This window comes from Pseudophryne corroboree, chromosome 1, assembly GCF_028390025.1.
Source record: "Pseudophryne corroboree isolate aPseCor3 chromosome 1, aPseCor3.hap2, whole genome shotgun sequence".
Lineage (NCBI taxonomy): Eukaryota > Metazoa > Chordata > Amphibia > Anura > Myobatrachidae > Pseudophryne > Pseudophryne corroboree.
In genome coordinates, this window is record NC_086444.1 from 704973586 (window position 1) to 704996335 (window position 22750).

Genomic DNA, 22750 nt, shown 5'->3' on the forward strand with positions numbered 1-22750 from the left:
AATATGTTGCGTGGTGTGAGGCCAGAAAGGCCCCCACGGAGGAATTTCAATTGGGTCGATTCCTACATTTCCTGCAAACAGGATTGTCTATGGGCCTCAAGTTGGGGTCCATTAAGGTTCAAATTTCGGCCCTGTCGATTTTCTTCCAGAAAGAATTGGCTTCAGTTCCTGAAGTCCAGACTTTTGTAAAAGGAGTACTACATATACAGCCCCCGGTTGTGCCCCCAGTGGCTCCGTGGGACCTTAATGTAGTTTTGGATTTTCTCAAATCCCATTGGTTTGAGCCACTCAAATCGGCGGATTTGAAATATCTTACATGGAAAGTTACCATGCTACTGGCTCTGGCTTCAGCCAGGAGAGTGTCAGAATTGGCGGCTTTATCGTATAAAAGCCCATATCTGATTTTCCATTCGGACAGGGCAGAACTGCGGACTCGTCCTCACTTTCTGCCTAAGGTGGTGTCAGCGTTTCACCTGAACCAGCCTATTGTGGTGCCTGCGGCTACTAGCGATTTGGAGGATTCCAAGTTGCTGGACGTTGTCAGGGCATTGAAAATATATATTTCAAGGACGGCTGGAGTCAGAAAATTTGACTCGCTGTTTATACTGTATACACCCAACAAGCTGGGTGCTCCTGCTTCTAAGCAGACGATTGCTCGTTGGATTTGTAGCACAATTCAACTTGCACATTCTGTGGCAGGCCTGCCACAGCCTAAATCTGTCAAGGCCCATTCCACAAGGAAGGTGGGCTCATCTTGGGCGGCTGCCCGAGGGGTCTCGGCATTACAACTCTGCCGAGCAGCTACGTGGTCTGGGGAGAACACGTTTGTAAAATTCTACAAATTTGATACCCTGGCTAAAGAGGACCTGGAGTTCTCTCATTCGGTGCTGCAGAGTCATCCGCACTCTCCCGCCCGTTTGGGAGCTTTGGTATAATCCCCATGGTCCTGACTGAGTCCCAGCATCCACTAGGACGTCAGAGAAAATAAGATTTTACTTACCGATAAATCTATTTCTCGTAGTCCGTAGTGGATGCTGGGCGCCCATCCCAAGTGCGGATTGTCTGCAATACTTGTACATAGTTATTGTTACAAAAAAATCGGGTTGTTCTTGTTGTGAGCCGTCTGTTCAGAGGCTCCTACGTTGTCATACTGTTAACTGGGTTCAGATCACAAGTTGTACGGTGTGATTGGTGTGGCTGGTATGAGTCTTACCGGGGATTCAAAATCCTTCCTTATTGTGTACGCTCGTCTGGGCACAGTATCCTAACTGAGGCTTGGAGGAGGGTCATAGGGGGAGGAGCCAGTGCACACCACCTGATCCTAAAGCTTTATTTTTGTGCCCTGTCTCCTGCGGAGCCGCTAATCCCCATGGTCCTGACGGAGTCCCCAGCATCCACTACGGACTACGAGAAATAGATTTATCGGTAAGTAAAATCTTATTTTTTTTTTTACCCCAGGTCACCTCTCAGCAGAAAAAGACACTGTCTTTTCAGGCTCAGTCCTTTCGTCCCCATAAGGGCAAGCGGGCAAAAGGCCACTCATATCTGCCCCGGGGCAGAGGAAGGGGAAAAAGACTGCAGCTGGCAGCCTCTTCCCAGGAACAGAAGCCCTCCCCCGCTTCTGCCAAGTCCCCAGCATGACGCTGGGGCCTTACAAGCGGACTCAGGCACGGTGGGGGCCCGTCTCAAGAATTTCAGCGCGCAGTGGGCTCACTCGCAAGTGGACCCCTGGATCCTGCAGGTAGTATCTCAGGGGTACAAATTGGAATTCGAGACGTCTCCCCCCTCGCCGGTTCCTGAAGTCTGCTTTACCAACGTCTCCCTCCGACAGGGAGGCGGTATTGGAAGCCATTCACAAGCTGTATTCCCAGCAGGTGATAATCAAGGTACCCCTCCTACAACAGGGAAAGGGGTATTATTCCACGCTGTTTGTAGTACCGAAGCCGGACGGCTCGGTGAGACCTATTTTTAAATCTGAAATCCTTGAACACTTACATACAAAGGTTCAAATTCAAGATGGAGTCACTCAGAGCAGTGATAGCGAACCTGGAAGAAGGGGACTATATGGTGTCTCTGGACATCAAGGATGCTTCCCTCCATGTCCCAATTTGCCCTTCTCACCAAGGGTACCTCAGGTATGTGGTACAGAACTGTCACTATCAGTTTCAGACGCTGCCGTTTGGATTGTCCACGGCACCCCGGGTCTTTACCAAGGTAATGGCCGAAATGATGATTCTTCTTCGAAGAAAAGGCGTCTTAATTATCCCTTACTTGGACGATCTCCTGATAAGGGCAAGGTCCAGGGAACAGTTAGAGGTCGGAGTAGCACTATCACAAGTAGTACTACGACAGCACGGGTGGATTCTAAATATTCCAAAATCGCAGCTGATCCCGACGACACGTCTGCTGTTCCTAGGGATGATTCTGGATACAGTCCAGAAAAAGGTGTTTCTCCCGGAGGAGAAAGCCAGGGAGTTATCCGAGCTAGTCAGGAACCTCCTAAAACCAGGCCAAGTGTCAGTGCATCAATGCACAAGGGTCCTGGGAAAAATGGTGGCTTCTTACGAAGTGATTCCATTCGGCAGATTCCACGCAAGAACTTTTCAGTGGGATCTGCTGGACAAATGGACCGGATCGCATCTTCAAATGCATCAGCGGATAACCCTGTCTTCAAGGACAAGGGTGTCTCTCCTGTGGTGGTTGCAGAGTGCTCATCTTCTAGAGGGCCGCAGATTCGGCATTCAGGACTGGGTCCTGGTGACCACGGATGCCAGCCTGAGAAGCTGGGGAGCAGTCACACAGGGAAGAAATTTCCAGGACTTGTGGTCAAGCATGGAAACGTCATTGCACATAAATATCCTGGAACTAAGGGCCATTTACAATGCCCTAAGTCAAGCAAGGCCTCTGCTTCAGGGTCAGCCGGTGTTGATCCAGTCGGACAACATCACGGCAGTCGCCCACGTAAACAGACAGGGCGGCACAAGAAGCAGGAGGGCAATGACGGAAGTTGCAAGGATTCTTCGCTGGGCGGAAAATCATGTGATAGCACTGTCAGCAGTGTTCATTCCGGGAGTGGACAACTGGGAAGCAGACTTCCGCAGCAGACACGACCTCCACCTGGGGGAGTGGGGACTTCACCCAGAAGTCTTCCACATGATTGTGAACCGTTGGGAAAAACCAAAGGCGGACATGATGGCGTCCCGCCTCAACAAAAAACTGGACAGATATTGCGCCAGGTCAAGGGACCCTCAGGCAATAGCTGTGGACGCTCTGGTAACACCGTGGGTGTACCAGTCAGTGTATGTGTTCCCTCCTCTGCCTCTCATACCCAAGGTACTGAGAATCATAAGGAGAGGAGTAAGGACTATACTCGTGGCTCCGGATTGGCGAAGAAGGACTTGGTACCCGGAACTTCAAGAGATGCTCACGGGAGGACTCGTGGCCTCTACCTCTAAGAAAGGACCTGCTCCAGCAGGGACCCTGTCTGTTCCAAGACTTACTGTGGCTGCGTTTGACGACATGGCTGTTGTACGCCGGATCCTGAAGGAAAAAGGCATTCCGGATGAAGTCATCCCTACCCTGATCAAAGCCAGGAAGGATGTAACTGTGCAACATTATCACTGGATTTGGCGTAAATATGTTGCGTGGTGTGAGGCCAGGAAGGCCCCTACAGAGGAATTTCAACTGGGTCGTTTCCTGCATTTCCTGCAAACAGGACTGTCTATGGGCCTAAAATTAGGGTCCATTAAGGTTCAAATTTCAGCCCTGTCGATTTTCTTCCAGAAAGAACTAGCTTCAGTTCCTGAAGTACAGACGTTTGTCAAGGGGGTACTGCATATACAGCCTCCTTTTGTGCCTCCAGTGGCACCTTGGGATCTCAATGTAGTTTTGGGGTTCCTAAAATCACATTGGTTTGAACCACTCACCACTGTGGACTTAAAATATCTCGCATGGAAAGTGGTAATGCTGTTAGCCCTGGCTTCAGCCAGGCGTGTCTCAGAATTGGCGGCTTCATCCTATAAAAGCCCTTACCTAATTTTTCATACGGACAGGGCAGAATTGAGGACTCGTCCTCAATTTCTCCCTAAGGTGGTTTCAGCGTTTCACTTAAACCAGCCTATTGTGGTACCTGCGGCTACTAGGGACTTGGAGGATTCCAAGTTGCTGGACGTAGTCAGGGCCCTGAAAATATATGTTTCCAGGACGGCTGGAGTCAGAAAATCTGACTCGCTGTTTATCCTGTATGCACCCAACAAGCTGGGTGCTCCTGCTTCTAAGCAGACTATTGCTCGTTGGATTTGTAGTACAATTCAGCTTGCACATTCTGTGGCAGGCCTGCCACAGCCAAAATCTGTAAAAGCCCATTCCACAAGGAAGGTGGGCTCATCTTGGGCGGCTGCCCGAGGGGTCTCGGCTTTACAACTTTGCCGAGCAGCTACTTGGTCAGGGGCAAACACGTTTGCTAAATTCTACAAATTTGATACCCTGGCTGAGGAGGACCTGGAGTTCTCATTCGGTGCTGCAGAGTCATCCGCACTCTCCCGCCCGTTTGGGAGCTTTGGTATAATCCCCTTGGTCCTTTCGGAGTTCCCAGCATCCACTAGGACGTCAGAGAAAATAAGAATTTACTTACCGATAATTCTATTTCTCATAGTCCGTAGTGGATGCTGGGCGCCCATCCCAAGTGCGGATTGTCTGCAATACTTGTACATAGTTACAATAATCGGGTTATTGTTGTGAGCCATCTTTTCAGAGGCTCCTCTGTTATCATGCTGTTAACTGGGTTCAGATCACAGGTTGTACGGTGTGATTGGTGTGGCTGGTATGAGTCTTACCCGGGATTCAAAATCCTTCCTTATTGTGTACGCTCGTCCGGGCACAGTATCCTAACTGAGGCTTGGACGAGGGTCATAGGGGGAGGAGCCAGTGCACACCAGCTAGTCCTAAAGCTTTTACTTTTGTGCCCAGTCTCCTGCGGAGCTGCTATCCCCCATGGTCCTTTCGGAGTTCCCAGCATCCACTACGGACTATGAGAAATAGAATTATCGGTAAGTAAATTCTTATTTCTCTGATGTCCTAGTGGATGCTGGGGACTCCGTCAGGACCATGGTGAATAGCGGCTCCGCAGGAGACAGGGCACAAAATTTAAAAGTTTGACCACTAGGTGGTGTGTACTGGCTCCTCCCCCTATGACCCTCCTCCAAGCCTCAGTTAGGTTTTTGTGCCCGTCCGAGCAGGGTGCAATCGAGGTGGCTCTCATAAAGAGCTGCTTAGAGTAAAAGTTTTGATAGTTTTATTATTTTCAGTGAGTCCTGCTGGCAACAGGCTCACTGCAACGAGGGACCTAGGGGAGAAGAAGTGAACTCACCTGCGTGCAGGATGGATTTGCTTCTTAGGCTACTGGACACTAGCTCCAGAGGGACGATCACAGGTACAGCTTGGATGGGTCACCGGAGCCGCGCCGCCGACCCCCTTGCAGATGCCGAAGTAAGAAGAGGTCCAGAAACCGGCGGCTGAAGGCTTTTCAGGCTTCATGAGGTAGCGCACAGCACTGCAGCTGTGCGCCATTGCGCTCAGGCACACTTCACACCGGCGGTCACTGAGGGTGCTGGGGGGGGCGCCCTGGGCAGCAATGTTAATACCTTTCTGGCTAAAAAGAATACATCACATATAGTCCATGAGGCTATATGGATGTATTTCACACCTGCCAGGTCTCAGAAAAACCGGGAGAAGAGCCTGCCGGAATAGGGGGCGGGGCCTATCTCCTCAGCACACAGCGCCATTTTCCTACACAGCTCCGCTGCTAGGAAGGCTCCCAGGCTCTCCCCTGCACTGCACTACAGAAACAGGGTAAAAAACAGAGAGGGGGGGCATTTTTTGGCGATATTATATATATTTAAGCAGCTATAAGGAAACAACACTTGTATAAGGTTGTTCCTATATAATTATAGCGCTTTGGTGTGTGCTGGCAAACTCTCCCTCTGTCTCCCCAAAGGGCTAGTGGGGTCCTGTCTTCGATCAGAGCATTCCCTGTGTGTCGGTACGTGTGTGTCGACATGTATGAGGACGATGTTGGTGTGGAGGTGGAGCAATTGCCGGTAATGGTGATGTCACCCCCTAGGGAGTCGACACCGGAATGGATGGCTTTGTTTATGGAATTACGTGATAATGTCAGCACGCTGCAAAAGTCGGTTGACGACATGAGACGACCGGCAAACCAGTTAGTACCTGTACAGGCGTCTCAAACACCGTCAGGGGCTGTAAAACGCCCTTTGCCTCAGTCGGTCGACCCAGACACGGACACCGAATCTAGTGTCGACAGTGAAGAAACGAACGTATTTTCCAGTAGGGCCACACGTTATATGATCACGGCAATGAAGGAGGCTTTGCATATCTCTGATACTGCAAGTACCACAAAAAGGGGTATTATGTGGGGTCTGAAAAAACTACCTGTAGTTTTTCCTGAATCAGAGGAATTGAATGATGTATGTGATGAAGCGTGGGTTACCCCTGATAAAAAACTGCTAATTTCAAAAAAGTTATTGGCGTTATACCCTTTCCCGCCAGAGGTTAGGGCGCGCTGGGAAACACCCCCTAGGGTGGACAAGGCGCTCACACGTTTATCCAAACAAGTGGCGTTACCGTCTCCTGATACGGCCGCCCTCAAGGATCCAGCTGATAGGAGGCTGGAAAATACTCTAAAAAGTATATACACACATACTGGTGTTATACTGCGACCAGCAATCGCCTCAGCCTGGATGTGCAGTGCTGGGGTGGCTTGGTCGGATTCCCTGACTGAAAATATTGATACCCTGGATAGGGACAGTATTTTATTGACTATAGAGCAATTAAAGGATGCATTCCTTTATATGCGAGATGCACAGAGGGATATCTGCACTCTGGCATCAAGAGTAAGTGCGATGTCCATATCTGCCAGAAGAAGTCTATGGACACGACAGTGGTCAGGCGATGCGGATTCCAAGCGGCATATGGAAGTATTGCCGTATAAAGGGGAGGAATTATTTGGGGTCGGTCTATCGGATTTGGTAGCCACGGCAACAGCCGGGAAGTCCACCTTTTTACCTCAAGTCCCCTCTCAGCAGAAAAAGACGCAGTCTTTTCAGCCGCAGTCCTTTTGTTCCTATAAGAACAAGCGAGCAAAAGGACATTCATATTTGCCCCGAGGCAAAGGAAAGGGTAAGAGACTGCAGCAAGCAGCCCCTTCCCAGGAGCAGAAGTCCTCCCCGGCTTCTGCAAAGGCCTCAGCATGACGCTGGGACCTTACAAGCGGACTCAGGGGCGGTGGGGGGTCGCCTCAAGAATTTCAGCGCACAGTGGGCTCACTCGCAGGTGGACCCCTGGATCCTGCAGGTAGTATCTCAGGGTTACAGGTTGGAATTCGAGAGGTCTCCCCCTCGCCGGTTCCTAAAATCTGCTTTGCCAACGTCTCCCTCAGACAGGGCGACGGTATTGGAAGCCATTCACAAGCTGTATTATCAGCAGGTGATAATCAAGGTACCCCTTCTACAACAGGGAAAGGGGTATTACTCCACGCTATTTGTGGTACCGAAGCCGGACGGCTCGGTAAGACCTATTCTAAATCTGAAATCTCTGAACCTGTACATACAAAAATTCAAGTTCAAGATGGAGTCACTCAGAGCAGTGATAGCGAATCTGGAAGAAGGGGATTTTATGGTGTCCTTGGACATCAAGGATGCTTACCTTCATGTCCCAATTTGCCCTTCACACCAAGGGTACCTCAGGTTCGTGGTACAAAACTGTCATTATCAGTTTCAGACGCTGCCGTTTGGATTGTCCACGGCACCCAGGGTCTTTACCAAGGTAATGGCCGAAATTATGATCCTTCTTCGAAGAGAAGGCGTATTAATTATCCCTTACTTGGACGATCTCCTGATAAGGGCAAGATCCAGAGAACAGCTGGAGGTCGGAGTAGCACTAACTCAAGTAGTGCTCCAACAGCACGGGTGGATTCTGAATTTTCCAAAATCCCAACTGATCCCGACGACACGTCTGCTGTTCCTAGGGATGATTCTGGACACTGTTCAGAAAAAGGTATTTCTTCCGGAGGAGAAAGCCAGGGAGTTATCCGAACTCGTCAGGAACCTCCTAAAACCAGGGACAGTGTCTGTGCATCAATGCACAAGAGTCCTGGGGAAAATGGTGGCTTCTTACGAAGCGATTCCATTCGGCAGATTCCATGCACAAATTTTTCAGTGGGATCTGCTAGACAAATGGTCCGGATCGCATCTGCAGATGCATCAGCGGATAAAATTGTCGACAAGGGTCTCTCTGCTATGGTGGTTGCAGAGTGCTCATCTGTTAGAGGGCCGCAGATTCGGCATACAGAACTGGGTCCTAGTGACCACGGATGCCAGCCTGAGAGGCTGGGGAGCGGTCACACAAGGAAGAAACTTCCAGGGCTTGTGGTCAAGCCTGGAAACGTCTCTTCACATAAATATACTGGAACTAAGAGCAATCTACAATGCTCTAAGCCTGGCAAAACCTCTGCTTCAGGGTCAGCCGGTGTTGATCCAGTCGGACAACATCACGGCAGTCGCCCACGTAAACAGACAGGGCGGCACAAGAAGCAGGAGGGCAATGGCAGAAGCTGCAAGGATTCTTCGCTGGGCGGAAAATCATGTGATAGCACTGTCAGCAGTGTTCATCCCGGGAGTGGACAACTGGGAAGCAGACTTCCTCAGCAGACACGATCTTCACCCGGGAGAGTGGGGACTTCATCCAGAAGTCTTCCACATGATTGTAGTCCATTGGGAAAGACCAATGGTGGACATGATGGCGTCCCGCCTCAACAAAAAACTGGACAGGTATTGCGCCAGGTCAAGAGACCCTCAGGCAATAGCTGTGGACGCTCTGGTAACACCATGGGTGTACCAGTCAGTGTATGTGTTCCCTCCTCTGCCTCTCATACCCAAGGTACTGAGAATTATACGGCAAAGGGGAGTAAGAACGATACTAGTGGCTCCGGACTGGCCAAGAAGGACTTGGTACCCGGAACTTCAGGAGATGCTCACGGAAGATCCGTGGCCTCTACCTCTAAGAAGGGATCTGCTTCAGCAGGGACCGTGTCTATTCCAAGACTTACCGCGGCTGCGTTTGACGGCATGGCGGTTGAACGCCGGATACTAAGGGAAAAAGGCATTCCAGAAGAGGTCATCCCTACCCTGGTCAAAGCCAGGAAGGAGGTGACTGCACAACATTATCACCGCATTTGGAGAAAATATGTTGCATGGTGTGAGGCCAGGAAGGCCCCGACAGAGGAATTTCAACTGGGTCGATTCCTACATTTCCTGCAAACAGGATTATCTATGGGCCTCAAATTAGGGTCCATTAAGGTTCAAATTTCGGCCCTGTCGATTTTCTTCCAGAAAGGATTGGCTTCAGTTCCTGAAGTCCAGACTTTTGTAAAAGGAGTACTACATATACAGCCCCCGGTTGTGCCCCCAGTGGCACCGTGGGATCTCAATGTAGTTTTGGATTTTCTCAAATCCCATTGGTTTGAGCCACTCAAATCGGTAGATTTGAAATATCTTACATGGAAAGTAACCATGCTACTGGCCCTGGCTTCAGCCAGGAGAGTGTCGGAATTGGCGGCTTTATCGTATAAAAGCCCATATCTTATTTTCCATTCGGACAGGGCAGAATTGAGGACGCGTCCTCATTTTCTGCCTAAGGTGGTATCAGCGTTTCACCTGAACCAGCCTATTGTGGTGCCTGCGGCTACTAGCGATTTGGAGGATTCCAAGTTGCTGGACGTTGTCAGAGCATTGAAAATATATATTTCAAGGACGGCTGGAGTCAGAAAATCTGACTCGCTGTTTATACTGTATGCACCCAACAAGCTGGGTGCTCCTGCTTCTAAGCAGACGATTGCTCGTTGGATTTGTAGCACAATTCAACTGGCACATTCTGTGGCAGGCCTGCCACAGCCTAAATCTGTCAATGCCCACTCCACAAGGAAGGTGGGCTCATCTTGGGCGGCTGCCCGAGGGGTCTCGGCATTACAACTCTGCCGAGCAGCTACGTGGTCAGGGGAGAACACGTTTGTAAAATTCTACAAATTTGATACCCTGGCTAAGGAGGACCTGGAGTTCTCTCATTCGGTGCTGCAGAGTCATCCGCACTCTCCTGCCCGTTTGGGAGCTTTGGTATAATCCCCATGGTCCTGACGGAGTCCCCAGCATCCACTAGGACGTCAGAGAAAATAAGAATTTACTCACCGGTAATTCTATTTCTCGTAGTCCGTAGTGGATGCTGGGCGCCCATCCCAAGTGCGGATTGTCTGCAATACTTGTACATAGTTATTGTTACAAAAAAATCGGGTTGTTTATTGTTGTGAGCCATCTTTTCAGAGGCTCCTGCGTTATCATACTGTTAACTGGGTTCAGATCACAAGTTGTACGGTGTGATTGGTGTGACTGGTATGAGTCTTACCCGGGATTCAAAATCCTTCCTTATTGTGTACGCTCGTTCGGGCACAGTATCCTAACTGAGGCTTGGAGGAGGGTCATAGGGGGAGGAGCCAGTACACACCACCTAGTGGTCAAACTTTAAAATTTTGTGCCCTGTCTCCTGCGGAGCCGCTATTCCCCATGGTCCTGACGGAGTCCCCACCATCCACTACGGATTATGAGAAATAGAATTACCGGTGAGTAAATTCTTATTTTTTTCCTGGGGTATTAGCGCTGGGTGTGTGCTGGCATACGCTCTCTCTGATAATGCTGATTTTGATTACCTTATAAACTTCATTATATGGGTAAGAGACTCAGTACGCAATTGGCGTATGGGGTACCGTAAGGGTACGCACTTAGCGTAGCATACGCTCGGCTGTGATTGAGACGCACATGCGGCACGCTCGCTCACAGCTTAATGCGTGGTGTCGAGCGCGCTATAGGCGGGTGACTACCGTAATGCTACGCTACCAGCGTAGCGGACGCTCGAGACCACGAGCGGCGCAGACGCTCACAAGATGACAATCGGTAAACCTTGAATGTAACACACAAAGGATACTCTTATACTGTAAACCTTGTACTGAAACACTGTAGCGATATAACGCTGCTTAACCTTGTTAATACTAAAGCTGTTTGAGCGATCGAGACGCTCCTATTACCCACTGCAATGTAATGAACACACGCTACCGTGCTAAGGTTCCAACACCTTTACTAACAAGCTTTCTCTGACGTCCTAGTGGATGCTGGGAACTCCGTAAGGACCATGGGGAATAGCGGCTCCGCAGGAGACTGGGCACAACTAAAGAAAGCTTTAGGTCACCTGGTGTGCACTGGCTCCTCCCACTATGACCCTCCTCCAAGCCTCAGTTAGATTTTGTGCCTGGCCGAGGTTGGATGCACACTAGGGGCTCTCCTGAGCTTCTAGAAAGAAAGTATAGAATTAGGTTTTTTATTTTCAGTGAGACCTGCTGGCAACAGGCTCACTGCAGCGAGGGACTAAGGGGAGAAGAAGCGAACCTGCCTGCTTGCAGCCAGCTTGGGTTTCTTAGGCTACTGGACACCATTAGCTCCAGAGGGATCGACCGCAGGCCCAGCCTTGGTGTTCGGTCCCTGAGCCGCGCCGCCGTCCCCCTTACAGAGCCAGAAGCAAGAAGAGGTCTGGAAAATCGGCGGCAGAAGCCATCAGTCTTCACAAAGGTAGCGCACAGCACTGCAGCTGTGCGCCATTGCTCCTCATACACACTTCACACTCCGGTCACTGAGGGTGCAGGGCGCTTGGGGGGGGGGGGGGGGCCGCCGCCCTGAGCAGCAATAAAAACACCTTGGCTTGCAAAAATACCACAATATATAGCCCCAGAGGCTATATATGTGGTAAATACCCCTGCCAGAATCCAGAGAAAAGTCCGCGAAAAAGGGGTGGAGCTATCTCCCTCAGACACACTGGCGCCATTTTCTCTTCACAGTGCAGCTGGAAGAAAGCTCCCCAGGCTCTCCCCTGTAGTTTTCAGGCTCAAAGGGTTAAAAAGAGAGGGGGGGCACTAAATTTAGGTGCAATATTATATATACAAGCAGCTATTGGGGAAAATTTCACTCAGTTCTAGTGTTAATCCCCACATTATATAGCGCTCTGGTGTGTGCTGGCATACTCTCTCTCTCTGTCAACCCAAAGGGCTTTGTGGGGTCCTGTCCTCAGTCAGAGCATTCCCTGTGTGTGTGCGGTGTCTCGGTACAGCTGTGTCGACATGTTTAATGAGGAGGCTTATATGGTGACGGAGCAGATGCCGATAAATGTGATGTCGCCCCCCTGTGGTGCCGACACCAGAGTGGATGGTTAGGTGAAAGGTATTAACCGACAGTGTCAATTCCTTACATAGAAGGGTGGATGACGTAACAGCTGTGGGACAGCCGGCTTCTCAGTCCGCGCCTGCCCAGGCGTCTCAAAGGCCATCGGGCTCAAAAACGCCCGCTCACTCAGATGGCAGACACAGATGTCGACATGGAGTCTGACTCCAGTGTCGACAAGGTTGAGACATATACACAATCCACTAGGAACATCCGTGACTTGATCCCGGCAATAAAAAATGTGTTACACATTTCTGACAATAACCCAAGTACCACTGAAAAAGGTAAGATAATTGCCGCGCTGGTGTTATTATATCAGCAGCTCCATATAATGGGTACAATGGAAAAAATTATAAAAATAAGGAGCGCTTAAGTGATTAGATAAAAAATTGAACGCACATACCTGTGAAAGTAAATGAACCCGAAACGCGTTGGAGACTTATCACGGTGAGGAGAACGGAGAATTGTCTGTCAGTGCACGCAAACGCTGACACGCTTTAAACAAGTAAGCGTATGAAGAGACCAAGCCGGAGCGGCCGCGACGACGGGGAGACGGCATCAATTACAACTGCGGCAGACACTTGCACAGGAACATCCAGCCGCCAAAGGTACAAGCAGGGATAGTAGGGACAGTTAATATCCGCTTATAAAGACTGTCCAACCTGTTCTATTTCGAGAGCTAAGACCAGCAATATCTCCGCTTCACCAATTATTCACAAAAAGAGCTGTAACATTTTTACTAATCATTTATTTACTTTCACAGGTATGTGCGTTCAATTTTTATCTAATCACTTAAGCGCTCCTTATTTTTATAATTTTTTTTACCACTAAAAAAGGGTTTTATGTTTGGGGAGAAAAAGCAGGCAGTGTTTTGTTCCCCCATCAGATGAATGAATGAAGTGTGTGAAAAGCGTGGGTTCCCCCCGATAAGAAACTGGTAATTTCTAAAAAGTTACTGATGGCGTACCCTTTCCCGCCAGAGGATAAGTTACGCTGGGAGATATCCCTTAGGGTGGATAAGGCGCTCACACGGTTGTCAAAAAAGGTGGCACTGCCGTTTTAGGAACGGCCACTTTGAAGGTACCTGTTGATAAAAAGCAGGGGCTATCCTGAAGTCTGTATTTACACACTCAGGTACTAGACTGAGACCTGCAGATCGTGCTGCTGCAGCGTGGTCGGTGACCCTGTCAAACATGAGAACATATTAAAGACGTCGTCTTATATATGAGGGATGCACAGAGGGATATTTTGCCGGCTGGCATCCAAAATGAATGTAATGTCCATTCTGTCAGGAGGGTATTAGAGACCTGTCACTAGACAGGTGATGCTGCCTTTAAAAGGCGCATAGAGACTCTGCCTTATAAGGGTGAGGAATTATTTGGGGATGGTCTCTGGGACCTCGTATCCATTACCTCAGGTTTCCTCACAGACTAAGAAAGCACTGTATTATCAGGTACAGTCCTTTCGGCTTCAGAAAAGCAAGCGGGTCAAAGGCACTTCCTTTCTGTACAGAGACATGGGAAGAGGGAAAAAGCTGCACCAGTCAGCCTGTTCCCAGAATCAAAATTCTTCTCTCGCTTCCTCTGAGTCCACAGCATGACGCGGGGGCTCCACAGGTGTAGCCAGGTACGGTGGGGGGCCGTCTCAAAAATTTCAGCGATCAGTGGGCTCGCTCACAGGTGGATCCCTGTTTCATTCAAGTAGTATTTCAGGGGTACAAGCTGGAATTCGAGATGTCCCCCCCCCCCCCCCCCGCCGTTTCCTCAAATATGCCTTACCGACAACTCCCTCAGGCAGGGAGGCTGCGCTAGAGGCAATTAATAAGCTGTATTCCCAGCAGGTAATACTCAAGGTGCCCCTACTTCAACAAGGACGGGGGTTACTATTCCACACGGTTTGGGGTACCGAAACCGCATGGTTCGGTGTGACCCAATTTATATTTAAAATCCTTGAACACATACATAAAAAAATTCAAGTTCAAGATGGAATCGCTCAGGGCGGTTATTGCAAGCCTGGACGAGGGGGATTACATGGGATCCCGGGACATCAAGGATGCTTACCTGCATGTCCCCATTTACCATCCTCGCCAGGAGTACCTCAGATTTGTGGTACAGGATTACCATTACCAAGTCCAGACACTGCCGTTTGGACTGTACATGGCACCGAGGGTGTTTACCAAGGTAATGGCCGAAATGATGATACTCCTTCAAAAAAAAGGGAGTTTTAATTATCCCGTACTTGGACAATCTCCTTATAAGGGCAAGGAGCAGTTGCTAGTCGGGGTAGCACTATTTTGGAAAGTGCTACAACAGCACGGTTGGATTTTAAACAGTCCAAAGTCACAGCTGGTTTCTACGACACGTCTACTGTTCCTGGGGATGGTTCTGGACACAGAATAGAAATAAGTGTTTCTCCCGGAGGAGAAAGCCAAGGAGCTGTCATCTCTAGTCAGAGACCTCCTGAAGCCAAAACAGGTATCGGTGCATCATTGCACGCGAGTCCTGGGAAAAAATGGTAGCTTCCTACGAAGCAATCCCATTCGGCAGGTTCCATGCAAGAACTTTTCAGTGGGACCTGTTGGATAAGTGGTCCGGATCACAGCTTCAGATGCATCGGCTGATAACCCTGTCTTCAAGGACCAGGGTATCTCTACTGTGGTGGCTGCAGAGTGCCCATCTTCAAGAGGGCCGCAGGTTCGGCATACAGGACTAGGTCCTAGTGACCATGGATGCCAGCCTTTGAGGCTGGGGGGCAGTCACACAGGGAAAAAACTTCCAAGGACTTTGGTCAAGTCAGGTGACTTCCCTACACATAAATATTCTGGAACTGAGGGCCATTTACAATGCCCTGAGTCAGGCAAGGCCTCTGCTTCAAAACCAGCCGGTACTGATCCAATCAGACAACATCACGGCAGTCGCCCATGTAAACCAACGGGGCGGCACAAGAAGCAGGATGGCGATGGCAGAAGCCACAAGGATTCTCCGATGGGCGGAAAATCATGTGTTAACACTGTCAGCAGTGTTCATTCCCGGAGTGGACCACTGGGAAGCAGATCTTCTCAGCGGACACGACCTCCACCCGGGAGAGTGGGGATTTCATCCAGAAGTCTTCCAAAGGATTGTACACCATTGGGAAAGGCCACAGGTGGACATGATGGCGTCCCGCCTCAACAAAAAGCTATAAAAGATATTGCGCCAGGTCAAAGGACCCTCAGGCGATAGCTGTGGACGCTCTGGTAACACCGTGGGTGTTCCAGTCGGTTTATGTGTTCCCCCCTCTGCCTCTCATACAAAAGGTACTGAGAATAATAGGAAGGCGAGGAGTAAGAACGATACTCGTGGTTCCGGATTGGCCAAGAAGAGCTTGGTACCCAGAACTTCAAGAAATTATATCAGAGGACCCATGGCCTCTGCCGCTCAGACAGGACCTGCGGCAGCAGGGGCCCTGTCTGTTCCAAGACTTACCGCGGCTACGTTTTGACGGCATGGCGGTTGAACGCCGTCCTAAAGGAAAAGGGCATTCCGGAGGAAGTCATTCCTACGCTGATTCAAGCCAGGAAAGATGTAACTGCAAAACATTATCACCGCATATGGCGAAAATATGTTGCTTGGTGTGAGGCCAAAAAAGGCCCCAACAGAGGAATTTCAACTAGGTCGATTTCTGCATTTCCTACAAGCAGGAGTGTCTATGGGCCTAAAATTAGGCTCCATTAAGGTACAGATCTCGGCTCTGTCGATTTTCTTCCAGAAAGAACTAGCTTCAGTACCTGAAGTTCAGACATTGTAAAAGGAGTGCTGCATATTCAGCCCCCGGTTGTGCCTCCAGTGGCACCTTGGGTTCTCAACGTGGTGTTGAGTTTCTTAAAATCACATTGGTGTGAGCCACTAAAAACCGTGGATCTAAAATATCTCACGCGGAAAGTGGTCATGTTATTGGCCTTGGCTTCGGCCAGGCGTGTATCAGAATTGGCGGCTTTGTCATATAAAAGTCCTTATCTGATTTTCCATATGGATAGGGCAGAAGTGAGGACTCGTCCCCAGTTTCTCCCTAAGGTGATATCAGCTTTTCACTTGAACCAACCTATTGTAGTGCCTGCGGCTACTAGGGACTTGGAGGATTCCAAGTTACTGGACGTAGTCAGGGCCTTGAAAAATTATGTTTCCAGGACGGCTAGAGTCAGGAGAACTGACTCACTGTTTATCCTGTATGCACCCAGCAAACTGGGTGCTCCTGCTTCTAAGCAGACTATTGCTCGCTGGATTTGTAGCACAATTTAGCTGGCGCATTCTGCGGCTGGACTACCGAAACCAAAATCTGTAAAAGCCCATTCCACAAGGAAGGTGGGCTCATCTTGGGCAGCTGCCCGAGGGGTCTCGGCTTTCCAACTTTGCCGAGCTGCAACTTGGTCAGGGGCAAACACGTTTGCTAAATTCTACAAAATTGATACCCTGGCTGAGGAGGACCTGGAGTTCTCTCATTCGGTGCTGCAGAGTCATCCGCACTCTCCCGCCCGTTTGGGAGCTTTGGTATAATCTCCATGGTCCTTACGGAGTTCCCAGCATCCACTAGGACGTCAGAGAAAATAAGATTTTACTCACCGGTAAATCTATTTCTCGTAGTCCGTAGTGGATGCTGGGCGCCCATCCCAAGTGCGGATTGTCTGCAATACTTGTATGTAGTTATTGCCTAACTAAAGGGTTATTGTTGAGCCATCTGTTGAGAGGCTCAGTTATATTCATACTGTTAACTGGGTATAGTATCACGAGTTATACGGTGTGATTGGTGCGGCTGGTATGAGTCTTACCCGGGATTCAAAATCCTTCCTTATTATGTCAGCTCGTCCGGGCACAGTATCCTAACTGAGGTCTGGAGGAGGGTCATAGTGGGAGGAGCCAGTGCACACCTGGTGACCTAAAGCTTTCTTTAGTTGTGCCCAGTCTCCTGCGGAGCCGCTATTCCCCATGGTCCTTACGGAGTTCCCAGCATCCACTACGGACTACGAGAAATAGATTTACCGGTGAGTAAAATCTTATTTTTAATTATATCGAAAAAGGTAAAACCGTTCACAAGTCATACACTACAAACTAACATATAATTCTAACAGAATATCTAGACAAAAATATACAATAACTTTACAATTTTATACTATAACAGAGAGAGAATGTGGCCAATACAAGCAAAGAGCGAGATGATTACAGAGAATTACTTACACACACTGGGAATGATCGCTGCGCAGCCTTCTGGTACCAGCTCCGAGTTAGTCAAGATGAAAACCGTTTGTGGAGAGAGCGAGAGCTGCCCAGGCTGGCTGATCTTATATACACTGAGTACAGTATACTACAAAGGGACCTATAATCTCATTGTTCATTGGACACAGGAATGTCTCCTCGCATCATAACAAAAGGTCATAGGTTAGTTTGAACAGGTGGGCTTTGACTATATCAAACTGCTCAGGTGGGAGGGAATCTGAAGATTCCCGCCGCATGGGTAATGAATCGCAAATATAGTAAATGTCCAGAAAATACTAATGGCCATATCTATACGCAGGAGCGATTAATCTTTACCTAACCAGCACCGGATTGTTTCTAATAAAATGTTCTTTAGTTAGGTACCAGACACAGCTGTTCAAACCCTGTCTGACCCTTCGTACCATACAAAGAGGAATTCCTCTGTCCAGCGACCATTTACATTAAACAAACTTACAGTCATTATTAAGGGGAACATTATCTATAAAACATACTATTTGGTTTTATTATTTAACGATTGAGTCGCCCGCTAGACGCACACAAACTCTTCCGTAAATGCACATACCACGCACTCGAGCGCATGGCTGAGGTGCCATCACGCGGCTGCAAATATCCGTACGCACGGGAGATAATGTGCACGTGCAGCAGGCACGCGCATGAGGTGTATATATGGCAACGTGTAGCATGTTATTTTTCTGACTTTGACAGTCACCAATAACTGCCACTTCCTAAAACAGTTCAAAAAGAGAAAAAATATACGTCATATGTAAATACATTTCTATGATTGGGTAAGGGAGAAGAGAAGAAGGTGGGAAAAAGGTATGACCTAGTGAGATAGTAGAAGCATGTGTGTATGAGTCATGTTTGAGGGGTCATGTATCATCGTGCCGTACGTGTTTTAAATCAAGCTTCGAGGTATTGCGAAGTATACATTTGAATTCCTTCTTATCCCGTATTACGGGCCTGTGGATGGGCTGTCAAACTTTACCGAGCTCTTTTCGGCTTTTGGTTGCAACAAAATGGGGGAGCACATTTTAGTTGATGATACATAAATGGGGGGATATGTGAGTGCTGATATCTGTGCCTATATTCCCTATCGACTATGTGTGTCATTACCTGAAGGTTGTAGAAATGAAGACAAGCAATTATGGTAAATGCAGTCATAAACTATGTGAGTTTAATATACATTTGTTGATTGAGGTCTTGTCTCGATGTACATGTTGACTGTAGTCTCCCGATACTTTTGCTATAATTGCTTGAGCAAAAAGCTTTCTCAATGTCCATAGACTTACAATCTTTAAAGTGTTGGGCTATCGTAAAATTTTAAAGTCACTAGGGAAAATGGGGGTCTATGGCATTGTCCATCAATGGTCTGTATAAAAGAGGTTGTCAAATTCTTCTTCCAAGCGGATGTCTTTGTACCTTGGAGGAAAACAAAGGAGAAACGGGTGAAAGAAACGGACTGTGGAATCACATTTTCATCACAACATTGTCTCTATCGTTGGGTCATACATCAAATTAGTTGTTGTTAGTACAGTGTCCTCGCTCCTTAGACTCATCACCCTGGTATTACTTTTATGCTTCGCTAAAACCCGAACGCATCTAAATATCAGGCCAACCAATATGGCGACTCCCAGAATACACAAAAGAAACTTCCCTACATCCATGATAATACCTTGGGCCCATTCTCCTAACCAGAGAACCAATTTTGCGGGTTCAACCATGACACCCAACTGGTCAGCTCATTACCCACAGCAGCGAGTGTGAGATTGTGTTTCCTTCGAAACTCCCACTTTAATTGTAAAATGTCATCCATCTTTTGGTCTATGACCTCGGCTGGGTCCTCCGTGCTGTTTGTAATGTACGTGCAGCACTTTATTCCATATTGAGTTGCCAGGGTAACACAATACCCGCCTGTCACAGCTGTGAGGTAATTGAGAATCATCCTATGCTGAACCAGTTCTGTTTTGTAGGCTTGTAACTCTTTCCCAGTGTACCTGAATGTGTCGTCATACATTTCGGTGATATTGTCTAATAAATTTGCAAGCGCAGATATATATTTGTAGTTTATCACTCCTCTGGCGGTACGAGTGATATCTAACTCGAGTAGGAATTGAATCCCGGTGGATTCATGGATCAGGTCAGAGGCCGAATGCTCTGTTCTTTCTATCAGGTGCCGTTTAACGATGTGCTCGTAATGTGTGAGTATAAGGAGCTTGGGCACTGCGGTGAATATCTTTCATTTTAGTGTGGGATACAGTCATTACCTCAGGCAGTACTTTTCCAATATAACATAACCCTTCTGAGTTTGGGGCAAGCCACTTATACGCCTTCCTCCCGCATATGAAATATGCATCATCGGGGAGAACATATGGGACGGAGTGTGACATAACCATATTACAAATTTTCCATGTGAACTCTCCTAACCCTAATTCTCCCATCTGTTTAGTACACGTATCAGTTTGTACGATCTGTGCACAGTATCCTGGTGATACTTCTCCAACTCGCATGATCCTACTTCCTAAGGTGTACCTATACCGAAAGAATTTCCTATGGTCGGCTATCTGGCGTATAAGTTCTGTGTCTATGGGCAATCTGTCTGCTCTATGTGAGAATGTCATGGTTTGATTACTCCATGACACTTCCCAATTTCCCGGCTTTCGGGGATTGGAAATGTTAAAGCACACTAAGGACCTATCCACATGATATTGGTGGAGCTTCAAACTAGGAGGACTAGAGATATTAAACCTCTTGTCCACCGGCCTCCCACCACTTAGCTCAAGTACCTCTCCTACCGTTAAAGGGAATGGTACTAGTCCTGGTTTGCTATGGCCTTGAGGTACTTGAGAGCATACCCAACAGTCTGTCTGATTTGACACTTGACCCACTAAGGAGTGATAGTCACTCAATGGATGCCGGTCCATGTGGACATTAAAACTGGACTGACATTTCTTTATGCACCCATCCTCAACTATATTGTCACAATGCCTACAGATGCAGTTCTCTTCAGCTAACAATCCTTCACAATTCCTTCTATTGTCAATGCTACCAGATCGTTTTCTGATACTCGCCTTTACTCGGAGGTTATGTTGTTCTTGGAAATCTACGCCTGCATCCTGGTCATCAGAACCCATTCCCGATCCTTTCTCGACCTCCATGGTACTCTCACCGAAACAGACTGCTCTGGTCAACATCATGGTCAACAGGAAAATCCGGATCACAGTCTCTTGGGGCAAGTCCATCTTAGAGGAGTAAAAGGAGAAAAATAAGAAGGGGGAAAGGAAATAGGAGGGAGGTGGGAACTGGAGAAAATAACAAATGGGAAAAAGAAATCTGGCTCGACAAGCTTCCGGTCTTGTTATTCTCAGCGCTCAGGTGTCGTCTCAATCCTCCCTGAACAGACACTCTAGTGATACAACCTCTACCGTCTGTTCTTTATCACGGCGTACCTAGAATCTGTGTAGATATTGGCTGACTTGCCCTTAGCCAATTCACATGCTCTGGTTAGGGCAACCAGTTCAGCAACTTGTGCTGAGTGAGGTGGGCCTAGCGGTTCTGCTTCTATGGTACCTTGGTCATCTACGACTGCGTATCCAGTACACAAGTCTCCCGAGTCCGTCTGTCTGTGACAACTACCGTCAGTGTAGAAAGTAAAATCTACATCTTCCAGTGGGTTGTCACTGATGTCAGGCCTTGCCGTGAAATTTTGGGTCAAATATTCCATACAATCATGCATGTCATCCCCTGTATTAAATCCTCCTTCACCATCACTCTCATCCTCCACCCTTTGTGCCTGTCCAGGCACACCTGGGAGATACGTTGCAGGATTTAATGCGCTGCATCTCCTTATGGTGATGTTTACGGGGGCCATCAATGCCAATTCCCATCTTGTAAACCGCGCTGATGAGACGTGTCTGGTTTGGGCAGAATTCAGTAAGGCTGACACTGCATGTGGTGTCAAATCATTGAGGTTGTGTCCTAGCACTACATCTTCGCTTTTTGTGACTAGCAATGCTATTGCTGCAACACTTCGCAAGCATGTAGGAGGGATCGCGCTACCGTATCTAGCTGAGCGCTGTAGTAAGCTACCGGCCTGCTGGCATCACCATGCTTCTGGGTTAAAACACCTGCTGCGCACCCAGCACTCTCTGTTCCGTACAGCTCAAAGGGTTTCCCATAGTCTGGCATACCTAATGCTGGTGCCTGCGTTAGGCACTGTTTAAGTCTCTCAAATGCCATCTCAGATTCGTCTGTGTGCGAAATCCGATCAGGTTTGCTTGATGAGACCATCTCCTGCAAAGGTAAGGCCAGTATGGAAAAACCTGGGATCCAGTTACGGCAATACCCACACATTCCTAAAAACGTTCTAATCTGTTGCTGGGTTTGTAGCAGGGTCATGTCTCGAATTGCTTGAATTCTATCAGCGGTAAGGTGTCTCAGTCCTTGTGTTAGACAGTGTCCCAAATACTTCACACGGGTCTGGCATAATTGTAACTTGTCTTTGGAAACCTTGTGTCCTGTGTCTGAAAGATGAAACAGGAGCTGTTTCGTATCTCTCAGGGACGCTTCCAGTGAATCTGAACACAGTAGTAAATCATCCACATACTGGATCAATACTGATCCACTCTCTGGTTGGAAAGACTGTAAACAATCATGCAAAGCTTGTGAGAAGATACTTGGACTGTCTATGAAACCTTGTGGTAGGCGAGTCCATGTATATTGAACTCCTCTGTATGTAAATGCAAATAAGTAATGACTGTCAGGGTGCAGAGGTACCGAGAAGAAAGCGGAGCAGAGGTCAATCACAGTGAAAAATTTGGCAGTGGGAGGGATTTGCATTAGGATAACAGCTGGATTTGGCACTATGGGGAATTGACTCTCAACTATTTTGTTGATCCCTCTTAGATCCTGCACTAATCGGTAACCCCTCCCCCCACTCTTTTTAACAGGGAAGATGGGACTATTTGCAGTGCTGGACGTCCTTACCAGATTGCCCTGTTGTAGCAAGCGCTCTATTACAGGGAAAACTCCTAACTCCACCTCTGGCTTTAGAGGATATTGTGGGATTTTTGGAGCTATCCTACCATCTTTTACTTGCACAACTACTGGGGCTACGTTTGCCATCAATCCAGTGTCTTGTCCATCCTTGGTCCAAAGTGATTCCGGTATCTG